The 12,894-nt window shown below is 45.7% G+C and overlaps 1 protein-coding gene across 2 annotated transcripts in view; it reads left to right on the forward strand.

Annotated features, from left to right (window-relative positions):
* EHF (ETS homologous factor) overlaps positions 1-12,894 on the forward strand; it is a 130,549-nt gene that overhangs the window by 53,420 nt on the left and 64,235 nt on the right. The window contains exon 4 of one of the 2 annotated variants that reach the window (XM_081546005.1): positions 8,930-9,122. The exons of the other annotated variant lie outside the window; for it this stretch is intronic. The gene's annotated coding sequence lies outside the window, so the exon portion shown is untranslated. The remainder of the gene's footprint in view (positions 1-8,929; positions 9,123-12,894) is intronic. 2 annotated transcript variants of the gene reach the window in all.

The following is a 12,894-nucleotide window of genomic DNA, read 5'->3' on the forward strand; positions in this document are numbered from 1 at the left end:
CTCTATATCTACCTGTATTGAATTTGCTATTAATCCCATCTGTTGAGTTTTTTTTTATTTTGGTTATTGAGTTTTTAAATATTAGCATTCTGAGATTTCTATTTGATTCTTTTCTCAAATTTATAGTGATTTTATTCTAGTTAATGCCGAAATGTCTTAGGTTCATTTTTTATCTCTTTGGGAACAGTGAACACCATTGTTTTATGTCTTTATGTAACTGTCTTTTCTTTCATTAATTGCTCCAAGTTTCTGGTGGTGAGAGAGACTATGGGAGACAAAGACTCTCCCTTTCAGGCTCCTATACTTCTTACCACACTTCTTTTATGACAGCTATTATTTCCTTTTCTCATTATTTAGATATTTTATCCCCTACTAGACTAATGGTTCAAGGATCATCAGTGATAAACTCTCTGTCTTGTTCATCTTTATGTCTATCTTAGTACCTAGCATTATTTCACCCAAGATAGGATGATACTATGAAAAGTGAATGAATTAAGTCTTATCTACCTACCTAGCTGCTTAGCTACCTATGTATCAGTTATTTTTTGCTTTTTGGCTTCTTCTCACCTTCCCCGTGGTTCACAAGCCACACTTGCCTCTGGGCTGATCCTAAATAAGGAAACATGCTCCAGCTTCAGTATCTTTGCACTTGCTCTTCAGTCTGTCTGGGATGCTCTTGCCCCAGATGTCCATTTGTCTGTTCTCTCATCTCATTCACACGTCCTATCAGACGTCAGTTCTGCAGAGAGAGCTGCTCTGACCGCCTCATCAGTAACAGCATTGGCTCTCCCCTCCACCACTCTCTTACCGCTTCCTCCTGCTTTATTTTCCTTCACAGCCCTTATTGCCAAGCTCTGTGCTGTGCCTAGTCACTCAGTCGTGTCCGACTCTTTGTGACCCCAAGGACTATGGCCCGCCAGGTTCCTCTGTTCATGGGATTCTCCAGGCAAGAGTACTGGAGCGGATTGCCATGCCCTCCTCCAGGGGATCTTTCTGACCCAGGAATCAAATCGGGGTCTCATACGTTGCAGGCAGATTCTTTACCAGCTGAGCTACCAGGGAAGCCAATTGTCAAGCTATAGTATATTGTAAATATATCTGCTTGTTTATTTTCTGTCTCTGCCACTAGTTTATAAGTGCTATGAGGGCAGGAACTATGTTTTTTGTTTACTATAATTGTTTCTAGGGCCTTGAACAGTGTCTGACATGTAGAAGGTACTCAAGAAATATTTGTTGAATTAGGTGCTGTGATAACTGCTTCATAAACAGTTTTAAAAAATGTTTTTCCTTCAGTAGTTGTAAAAGTTTAATATGCTTTTATTGTCTTCATTGTACTGATGAGTAAACTGAGTCTCAGAGAATTTATTGAACATGTCCAAGAGGATATGGTTAGCAAGTAATTGGACTTGGATTTGAACTCAGACCTTTGCTTTCCAAAGCTAAGCTGTCCTGTTTCCAGAACAGCCTCACATACATAAAAAATGTCTACTGATATGTATATGTAAAATTGAGGAGGTAGGCTGGGGTACAACAGCTCTTGGAAGGATAAAAAGAGAACACTGAAGCTGTGGGGGAGCATGAGACATTTTCTTATGGGTCGGAAGCCCTCTTTGCACTCTTTGCATGATCATCCTGATCTGGGAATCCCCCAGCCCTGCTCTGCCTCACTCAGTCTCCATCTGGCAGTTTTGTTAGCCTGTCTGATCCAAATAGCTATGTCAACAGAATGGTGACCAGACATGTAAAACAATGTATTAGGAAAGAAAAAAAAAGCAGCTCAGATGATGTAAGATTATCCAGATGTCAAGTATCCTGTGCTTGTACACTTGCCCATTCATGTTATTAATTTTTTAAACATTTGTGATAAGAACAACAGTTGGGCTGCTTCCCCAGAGGCCTCTGTGGATAGATTAATGCAGACATCTGCTGCTTTAGGCTTTCTGCTTGGTTTCCTACTGATTTGGGGCAAAATCAGAAGCTTCTGAGCCAAGTTCAGGGGGTAGAAGAGCCTCTGGGAAAACTTGAGAAGGAAAATCAAGAGACCACTGGGCATGTCAACTGCCAGAGTCCCTTCCTATAACTTGGTGGTTTAGAAGGGCAGGTGTGAAAGGGGGGGTTGGATGCCATCCATCTGCCTTCTTTGCAGCAGCACTGATGCCTCATTCAGGAACAAGCAGTAAGAAACCCAGTCCCCATGGAGAGTATCCTATGCCCCCTACAGAGCCAGTTCATTGTATAATTATTCCCATGATCATTTGGAGATGAAGCAGGCTCCATTCTGGGAAGGGTGACATGGACAGACAAGGGCCCAACTTGGGAATTGGGCAGAACTTGATTGGAATTTGCGTCATAGTTGGGTGACCAGTGGCAGTTATTTAATCCATGTTCAGATTTCTCATGTGGAAAGTAGGAACCAGGACAGCTACTTCATAGGGTTGCTGTGAAGAGTAATTGGAACCATACCCAGGCAGTGTCTGAGACTAAGTCGGACACACTGTAGGGTGTCATAAGTGGTGTCTCTTAGCCAGGATGGAAGCTTGAGGGGCTGGGTCTTTATTAGATGGGCCACAAATCAGTCCTGTCCTTGCCTTACTGATCCCTCCTTCTTCTCTGTGGACAATGACAACATTTTTTCTGTCTCATGGAACAGCAGCCCCTTGAAACTTACTTTTCATCAGCATCACCTGGAATATTAGATGAAAATACACTTTCCCAGTACCTTTCCCCCGATTTTCTATTTCAGTGGAGGGCAGGAATCTGAGCTTTTATGAGAAACACCCCACTTCCCCATGTAATTCTGACTTTGAGAAACACTGTTCTAGGATTTACAGAATGCTGACAGAGCCTGGATGACATAAATGCAAAATATTCTTATAAAGACCAAAATAGAAATGAATACTCCCTTGAACTCCTTTGGGTGTGCAGTTTGCATAGTTACAGCACCTTTTCATCAAGTGCAAATGAGACCCAAATGAATCCTTATTTTGACTCCTAAAGAATGTCTTCTGGTGGTAAGAGTTGGAGAGAGAGACAAGGGCCTGAGAGCCATAGGGAAATTAACACCAGCTCATAAGATACCTGGATTCTAGCTTCTTCTCTGTAGTTCACTAGCTGTGCAACTTTGACATATCACCATAGCATCTCTAGGTCTGTTCTCTATTCTGTAAAATGAGTCCCTGCCCTGTCCACATCTCAGGGATTCTGTGGACTTAAGAGAGATGAACAGGCTGTGAAAAGGACAAACTCCTCGATGCATGTGGAAGACAAAGAATTATAAAATTGACTGGGTGGAAAGGAGAGGCTAGTTATCTCCTGTATTAGTTGGGATCTAACCAGGAAAATAGAAACTCAGGTGTTCAATGGAGAGAATATAGTGTAGGGAATGGGTCACCCCAATGTTGGAAGATCTTTGAAGCCAAATAGAAGATGGTAAGGTGAATATACGTCAGTAAGAGCAGAAGTTGACTGGTACATATAGGCTGAAGAAAGAAAGGGAGGAGGCAGTGTTACCAGAACCCCTGATGGGCTGGTCTGCAGGGAGCTGGAGCCATGGAGGAAATGAGGTGGCCTCTGGAAACATGCCCAGGGCAGAGAGCAGGGAAGAAATATCCTGGCTTCTCACTTCCTCCCTATCTCCTGCTGGCGCCCCCTCTGGCTGATCCAAGCGAAGCTGGCTGACATAGGAGCCTGCGAAACTCCTGCACCCTCAGGTATTAGACCCAGGAAAGAGAGCAGAAAGGGAGGGGTGCTGAGAGGGCAAAGGATCTGAGGGCAATCAGGCCAGGACAAGTACATCTTCTGATCTTCCACCTGGACCCAGGTCTACCCACATATATGTGTTAACGGAGTTTTTCTTGGAGCTACAAAAGCCACCTTGCTCCAGCCTGTATCTTGTCTGCTCAGTCGCTTCAGTCATGTCTGACTCTGCAACCTCATGGACTATAGCCCGCCAGGCTCCTCTGTCCATGGGATTTTCCTGGCAAGAATACTGGAGTGGATTGTCATTTCCTCCTCTAGGGGATCTTTCCAACCCAGGGATCAAACTCAGGTCTTCTGCATTGCAGGCAGATTCTTTACCACTGAATCAGCTGGGAAGCCCTATCCTGTACCTCATCAGCACTTAATAATGCAATTCAAAAGTTAGAAAAGACCCAAAGGCAAAGATTTTAGGTCAGATCAGGGCCTCCACAATGACCAAAATTCACGAGAAAAGAGCATGGAATCAAGGTTTTATTTGAACCTTTAGTCAATATTATTTTTCCTTGTCCACAGAGGCAGGGAAGTACGTGTAGGAAATTTGGCCAACCTTTGCTTGAACCCTATCCAGTTTAACAACTGTCAAATAATTAATCAGATATTCTGTGTTTTACAGTTTTGATATCTGCCATGTACGTATTGACTTTTCAAGCCGCTAGAATCCAACTGTCTGCATTTCAACCGGGAAATAGTCTCTAAACATAACTCAATGCTTCTTTGATGAAGATGCTTTGGGAGTGCATGGGGACCACATGGGGATTTAAGGAGCCAGAAGTGGCAATAACAGAATTCTGGTTAAGGAATGCTGTTGAATGTAGAGGTAGTGCTGTGGGCTCCTCTGGAAAACTGTGCTTACTTACTCAGCAATGCGCCCCTCTAGAGACAGAATCACTGAAGTGAAGAATGGAAGGGGAAATGGAGCCATCCTCTGGTTTGGCTTTCTTCTTTCACAGGAGAGGACTGAATTCTATAGAGGAAAAATTCCGCCTAAACCCTTTCCTTCTGATCCTCCCAGCCCAGGCAATGCAGGACTCTTTACCTAGTATGTGATGAACAACCAGGGTCCACATGTAGCCCACCTAGTTTTGTAATTCAGCTTTAAATCTAACCTCAGGATGAATGATCAGATACACAAGGACTCAAAGACCGCATGCATTAGCATCACACATAGTACTTGCAAAAAATCTCTCCTCCTTGAACCTCTCCCAGATCTAAGACTCAGACTCTGAGGATGAGGCCAGGAATTCTGCCTTTTAAACAAGCTTCTCAGGTGATTTTTATGCATTTAATAAAAACTCTTGCAAATTTGTGAAATGCAAAATGAATGAAAGAATAAATGAAACAATGAATGTGGATGCTGTTGCAATTTATTCATCCATTTCCCCACTGAAGCACATCTAGGGTTTTCCAGTCATTCATTTTACAAATAGTGATGCAACGAATCTCTTTGTCCTATCATCTTGTGACTATGTGCTAAAGTTTCCCAGCAATCATGTCTGGACGTGGATTTACCAGATCACGGGCATGTGTATCTTCTTCTTGACTAGAATTGGGAAATAGCTCTCTGAAGTGTTTACAACAATCCCCAGCCCTGAACTAGCAATGGCTTAGAACTCCTTCCTTGTTACCTCCTGGCCAACATTTGTTATCATCAGACATTTAAGCTTTGCCAGTTCGAAGGATGTGAGTGGCCTCTTCTGTGTTGGTTTATGCTTCTCTGATGATCAGTGAGGTTGAACCTCCTCTCCTGCCTTTAAGGATGCTCCTTCCCTTTTTTTTTTTTTTAAGTTAAGCTTTTGGCTTTACATTTCTGGTCAAGGACACACACAATTTTTATTTATTTATTTAGGCTGTACTGCACAGCTTGTGAGATCTTAGTTCCCTGACCAGAGATTGGACCCGGGCCTTTAGCAGTGAGAGCATGGAGTCATAACCACTGACCATCAGGGAATCCTCTAATGATGCTCATTTTAAAATTAGCTTCCTTATATGTTTTGGGGGCTTCCCATGTGTAAAGAATCCGCCTGCAATGCGGGAGACCTGGGTTCAATCCCTGGATTAGGAAGATGCCCTGGAGAAGGGAAAGTCTACCTACTCCAGTATTCTGGCCTGGAGAATTCCATGGACTGTATAGTCCATGGGGTCACAAAGAGTTGGACACGACTGAGTGACTTTCACTTTCACTTTCTATGTTTTTTAGCAGTGAATTAAGTTGTATGAATATATATTTCTTTCAACCCTGGACTCGCCTCAATAAAGTCACTTTTATTTAAATGAAAAAGACAGTAAGCTGTATTTTGCTGGTGCAAAAATGGCCACTCACCCTGGAAAAGACAATGGCCCTTGGCAAACTGAAGGTGCAGGTGGGGAAATTCTTAGAGAGGTTCTTGCTCTACCTTAGAAATGGTGGGTCACATCTGAAAGTCAGAGCAATCCACTCAGTCCAACTTTTTTCTACTATGGTTTTTCAGGATTGATCTACCTTATTCTTTTCTTTAGCTGCCGTTTGGTTTTCTTCCTCTAGTTCTTGCTGTTGCCTGAGAAGAGGGACTTTGTGACCCAGGGTCTTTGCACAACTTCCAATCTTGGGATTCCCCAAGGAATTATTGGTAGCTACCCCCAGAAGCCAAATACAGCAAGACCTGTGGAGGAGACACAAGGAAATGGAGAGCCTTAGGCTGATGGTGTCATCAAAAACCCATGGAATACGTTAGCCTGCAGTGCACACATCTCTCCTGGCTGGCATCACTAATGTATCAGTCATACTTCTTCTGAAATTATTCTCTCCCTGTCTCCTGACCCTCCCCTTCTCTCTTTGAATTCCCAGAGTTAGTGCTCATGAATTTTCTTCTCTTTTACAAGGAGACTTGTCTTCTTTCACAAACCAGCCACCAAAGCGAGAGTCATCACCTCTCACAGGAAATACTAGATAGATGTGTTGTCATCTCTTATCACATGGGGAGGTCACCTGGGATTGGTTTCTGATGGAACCTCCTGGCTGGTTCCTTCTACTCCTGTGTTGATGCAAACACAGGGGAAGGGCAATTTCCAAATATAATCCACTCCCACTTCTCCTGTCACTTGTCCATTCTAGCCAACTTTCATCCTATGACTTGTTTTCCCCTGGATCAGCCAAGAGCCTAGAACAGTGATAGGACAAGCAGAATGGACGGGAGGGCCTTTGAGGACTAGAGGTGGGCAGCTGCACAGTAAGAGCAGTAGGGCAGGAAGGAGGGGGAGCAGGCTGCAAGCCCTCAGGTGTCTATGGAGTGGTCTTTGGTGGGCTGTAACACAACAACATTGTCAGGAAGGATCTGTCTGTTGCCGACCATCTGCCTCTCAGAAGAGCCCCACACTGGGGTCCTCTGCTCTAGGGCATGGTGGTTAATTGAACTCAGGCTCTGTGTGGTTGATTGTGTAATTTAGTCACTTAGCAAATATTTACTAAATTCCTACTATGTGCCATCTACCACGTTAGACAGCACGGATGAGAGTATAAGTAATACACAGAAAAAATTCCATGTCTGCTATCACTTAGCAGACTGCAGGACTTAAAGACAATAAGAGGGCAAGCAAGTTTTGATCTCTGCAGAGAGAAATGTCTGGAACATGAAATGTTATGAGGAAGGGGCAGGACTGGGTGTCTTCATGACAAAGAGAGGGCTGGGCGGTCAGGCAATAGGTGCTCAGAAGAAGCATAGAGTTTGAAGATGAAGGCTTTCTGACCAAAGATTATGCCTCTACTTGAAGTTTTGTTTGGAGCTAAGAAATAAAGTAGGGCTTCCTAGGTGGCGCTAGTGGTAAAGAACCCGCCTGCCAATGCAGGAGACATAAGAGACATGGGTTTGATCCCTGAGTCGGAAAGATTCCCTGGAGGAGGGTGTGGCAATCCACTCCAGTATTCTTGTCTGGAGAATCCAAAGGACAGTGGAGCCTGGCGGGCTACAGTCCATGGGGTAGCAAAGAGTCAGACACAACTGAAGTGACTTAGTACACATGTATGTAGCTCAGTTGGTAAAGAATCTGCCTGCAATGCAGGAGACCCAGGTTCAATCCCTGGGTCAGGAAGATCCGCTGGAGAAGGGACAGGCTACCCACTCCAGTATTCTTGGGCTTCCCTTGTGGCTCAGCTGGTAAAGAATCTACCTGCAATGCGGAAGACCTGGGTTTGATCCCTGGGATGGGAAGCTCTCCTGGAGAAGGGAAAGGCTACCCACTCCAGTATTCTGGCCTGGAGAATTCCATGGATTTTATAGTCCATGGTGTCACAAAGAGTTGGACACGGCTGAACAAATTTCACTTTCACTTTCATGCAAGAAATAAAGTAAGTAAAGCACTAAACACAGTGCATGGTACGTAGTAGGTGCTCAATAAAATGCTTTGCTTTTCTCCTTGCTGCTGCTGCTGCTAAGTTGTGTCAGTTGTGTCCGACTCTGTGTGACCCCATAGACGGCAGCCCACCAGGCTCCCCCGTCCCTGGGATTCTCCAAGCAAGAACACTGGAGTGGGTTGCCATTTCCTTCTCCAATGCATGAAAGTGAAAAGTGAAAGTGAAGTCGCTCAGTTGTGTCTGACTCTTAGCGACCCCATGGACTGAAGCCTACCAGGCTCCTCTGTCCATGGGATTTTCCAGGCAAGGGTACTGGAGTGGGTTGCCAGTGCCTTCTCCAGTTTTTCTCTTTACTGTTTCTCTTTTTATTTCTCTCTATTTTTATTTTTTTCCCCTTCCTTCACTCTTTCCCATATGTAACTGGATTCCACCTCTACCTCTAACAGGGGTTGGCAAACTTCTTCTGTAAAGGCCCAGGCAGTAAATATTTTGGACTTAGCCGGCCAGACCATCTCTGTTACAACTACTCAGCTTTGCTGTTACAACGTGAGGGCAGTCTCAGAGAATATATAAATGTATAACTGCAGCTGTGTCCCAGTATGATTTCAGTGATGGGCACTGAAATTTGAACTGTATATGTTTTTCACATGCTATTGAATCTTATTCTCCTTTTTATTTTTTTTTGATCATTTAAAAATGTAAAGAACATTTTATGTTGAAGACAGTACAATGATAGTGGACGGAATGTGGCTCAAGGGCTATATTCTGTTGAGTTCTGATTTAGAGCCCTAGTTTTATATATATATATATATATTTATTTATTGGGATATTGTTGCTTTACAGCATTGTGCTATTTTCTGCTATACAACGAAGTGAATCAGCTATATGTATACATATATCCAGTCAATCCTAAAGGAAATCAACCCTGACTATTCATTGGAAGGACTGATACTGAAGCTGAAGCTCCAATACTTTGGCCATCTGATGTGAAGAACTGACTTATTGGAAAAGACCCTGATGCTGGGAAAGATTGAAGGCAAGAGGAGAAGGGGAGGATGGAGGATGAGATGGTTGATTGGCATCACCCACTCGATGGACATGAGTTTGAGCAAGGTCCGGGAGTTGGTGGTGGACAGGGAAGCCTCACGTGCTGCAGTCCATAGGGTCACAAAGAGTTGGACACAACTGAGCAACTGAACTGAACTAATACATATATCCCCTCCTTTTTGGATCTCCCTCCCATCACTCCCCCATCCCACCCCTCCAGGTTATCACAGAGTACAGAGTTGAGTTCCCTGTGCTATACAGCAGCTTCCCATAGCTATCTATTTTCATACATGGTAGTGTATATATGTCAATCCCAATTTCCTAATCCATACTCTTCGCTTTCACCCTCCACCCTACCCCTTGTTCCACAAGTCCGTTCTCTGGATTTGCGTCTTAGTTTTTAAACTTGGGAGTTTAAAACCAACCCCTCTGAGAACCAAACAGAGCTCCACACACATTCATTCTTCCTATAAATGTTTTGAATCCTAACTGCTCTGCCAGCCACTGGAGCTATGGCAGGAGCCCCACAAAATTCTGCCCTTGGAGAGCTTACATTCTAGACAATAAATTAAGACTAAATAAACAAGCAAAGCAAGACCTAGCTCATGCAGTGAAAATATAAACAGGGTGCTGTGGGGAAACTGGGGGAGCATTGGGGGTGATGTGGATTCAGCTCTGAGGGTGAAACATTGGAGCTGAACTTGAACTATGAGAAGGGGCAGCTGTAGAAGTGTTGGAGGAAATCTCAAGGCAGAGAGAGGAAACAGCAAGGGCAAAGGCCAGGGGCCTGGGCAGAGAAGGAGCTAGAGGAGCCCAAATGCCATGATCCCTGCCCGGAGCCAAAGAAGAGGGTGACATAGGGCAGAAAGGGCCATCTATGTCATAAGGGTTTGCTGGCATCTGGTCCCATCACTTCATGGGAAATAGATGGGGAAACAGTGGAAACAGTGTCAGACTTTATTTTTTTGGGCTCCAAAATCACTGCTGATGGTGATTGCAGCCATGAAAGTAAAAGAAGCTTACTCCTTGGAAGGAAGGTTATGGCCAACCTAGATAGCATATTTAAAAGCAGAGACATTACTTTGCCAACAGAAGTCCGTCTAGTCAAGGCTATGGTTTTTCCAGTGGTCATGTATGGATGTGAGAGTTGGACGGTGAAGAAAGCTGAGCACCGCAGAATTGATGCTTTTGAACTGTGGTGTTGGAGAAGACTCTTGAGAGTCCCTTGGACTGCAAGGAGATCCAGTCACTCCATCCTAAAGGAGATCAATCCTGGGTGTTCATTGGAAGGACTGATGCTGAAGCTGAAACTCCAATACTTTGGCCACCTCATGCGAAGAGTTGACTCATTGGAAAAGACCCTAATGCTGGGAAGGATTGGGGGCAGGAGGAGAAGGGGACGACAGAGGATGAGATGGTTGGATGGCATCACTGACTCGATGGACATGGGTTTGGGTAGACTCCAGGAGTTGGTGATGGACAGGGAGGCCTGGCGTGCTGCAGTTCATGGGGTCACAAAGAGTCGGACACGCTGAGTGACTGAACTGAACTGACCCTCTCCTCTCCTGTAAAAGCAATGGAATGAACAGGAAGTAACTCAGGGGTTTCAGGGTGAGACATGGTTATATCACTTTGGCTGAATATAGAAGTCTATTCCCAGAAAACTGTACTTCAATGCCTACTCCCCCAATTGTTTGCTGATTGTGTGTATTGGGGGTAGGCATTCGTAGGTCTCCTGAAAGTCTCTCTAAGTCCAAACCTTAAATCAAAAATCATGGTGTTAAAGAAAAGAAAAGATGGAGGAGAGACTGACATTCTGAATGGAAAGGTCTTTGTGTCTCCTGGAGAGTTCTAGACGATACTCCTCCGGCTTGGAGGAGTATCCAAGCCTGCTTCGACCTAGTCTCCTTGGTGGCCCACCTCAGGGAGGGGTTGCTGAAGAAAGGTAGGAGGTGTTTGTTCCAGCTTAGGGGAAAGTGAAAGTGTTAGTCGCTCAGTCGTATCTGACTCTTTGCAACCCCATAGACTGTAGCCTGCCAGGCTCTTCTGTCCATGGAATTTTCCAGGCAAGAATACTGGAGTGGGTTACCATGCCCTTCTCCAGGGGATCTTCCCAACCCAGAAATCTAATCCAGGTCTCCCGCATTGCAGGCAGATTCTTTACCGTCTTAGCCACCAAGGAAGCCCTCCAGCCCTCTCTGGCTTATGCGGGCTGTCTGTTAATGTAGCTTTTATCTGATGAAGCTGCATGGATCAGGGTTTGTACAGAAAGGTCCTAGGGGTGGGCGGAGGTGGGGGTGGTGAGAGTGAACCCTCTCTCTCCCAGGTCCTGGTTGTCTCCCTCCAGACACCTCCCCCGTGCACACCTCTTCTCCTCCACACCCGCGTGCGTGCACACACACACGCACACACACACACTCTTCTCTCCTCTCTCTCTCTTCCAAGGAACCAGCACTTGTGGACACGCCTCCAGTGCCCTTCCCACCAAACCCTGACAGCACAGCGCCAACCCCAGCACCCCCACAAGGCTGTGCCTCTGGGTTCTCTCCGTCTAGCAGAGAGAACTGGGCCCTGAGTCAGGCTCTCCTGCTCCAACCCAGCAGCCACCTGTGCTCCTGGGGGAGCTTTGGAGGCTGGGAAACCTTCAAAGAGCAGTTAATCACTAACTAACGAGATAAGAGAGAGAGAATGAAACAATGGAGCCAATGCCCAACCCAGAGCTTAGAGCTTCCCTGCCTGCACACGCCAGGACCTCTCCCATGCCAGGGAGCCGGGATCAAACCAAGATTGTTCACTAGAGAGAAACCACATGCCAGTTCTGGAGGGGTGGTAGAGCCCAGGGACTGAGGGTCTGGGGGTGGCCACGGTGCCTCTCCACTAGACCCTGTTCCTTCAGCCAAGCCTCAGCCCCAAGGACGAATGAGGGCAGGCACTCAGGAGAGCTCCCTTTATCTCTAAGGTCAGGGTCTGGAATTCAGATGGGCCCCTTTATGATGCCAGCCCTGTGCAGGACACAAAGATCCGAGATAAACCAGACAAAGTCCCTGCCCTCAATGAGCTCACCGTGGAGAGCAGGGGAGGGATACACACAGAGGAATGAATGCCTCCAGTAGTCTAGCTGCTGAATGCAAGTGGAGGAGCAGACAGGCTGGGACCGAGGGGGTAGGCTCAGCCCCGCCTGGGGAGGTCAGGGAGGGTGCTCCAAGGTGGTCAGAAGCACAGCCACCAACTAAGGGGTTGCCAGTGTCTGGGATTACCCTTGGTGCATCCTATACACTATCTTTAATCCCATGTTGCTTTGCACGGGAGGTGCCGGCCCTATTTTACAGACGAGGAACTCAATGACTCGTCCAAGCTGGTAAATATTAGGACCAGGATTTTAACTTAGGGTTTCCTGACCTTGAAACCACATCAGTTTCTACCCAACTGCCCTTTTCCCATGACTGATGTCTAAGATGTTTTTAGTGGGGTGTTTTCCCCTTAGCTAAAGATGTGGATCTCGGGGAAAACAAAAGTTTCAGACTTCATTCGAGCTGCTGACAGCCATTCATGCCTCAGTATGAATAATACGGTGGGAGGCACACGTTACAGGGGGGCAGGAATGTTGCAGTTTGTAGGGCAGGGGGGCATGGGGTGGGTTGCTGAGAGTAGAGAAAAACAATCTTCCAACCAGGAAGAAAAAGAAGCCAAACTTTGGGCACCGGGTTCTGAGTTTTTTCTAGTTATTTCTTAAGACCTTGCTGACCTGCCAGCCCCAAAGG

The sequence above is a fragment of the Giraffa tippelskirchi genome, chromosome 11 (assembly GCF_054371585.1).
Source record: "Giraffa tippelskirchi isolate mGirTip1 chromosome 11, T2T-mGirTip1v1.2.pri, whole genome shotgun sequence".
In the NCBI taxonomy this organism is placed as follows: Eukaryota; Metazoa; Chordata; class Mammalia; order Artiodactyla; family Giraffidae; genus Giraffa; species Giraffa tippelskirchi.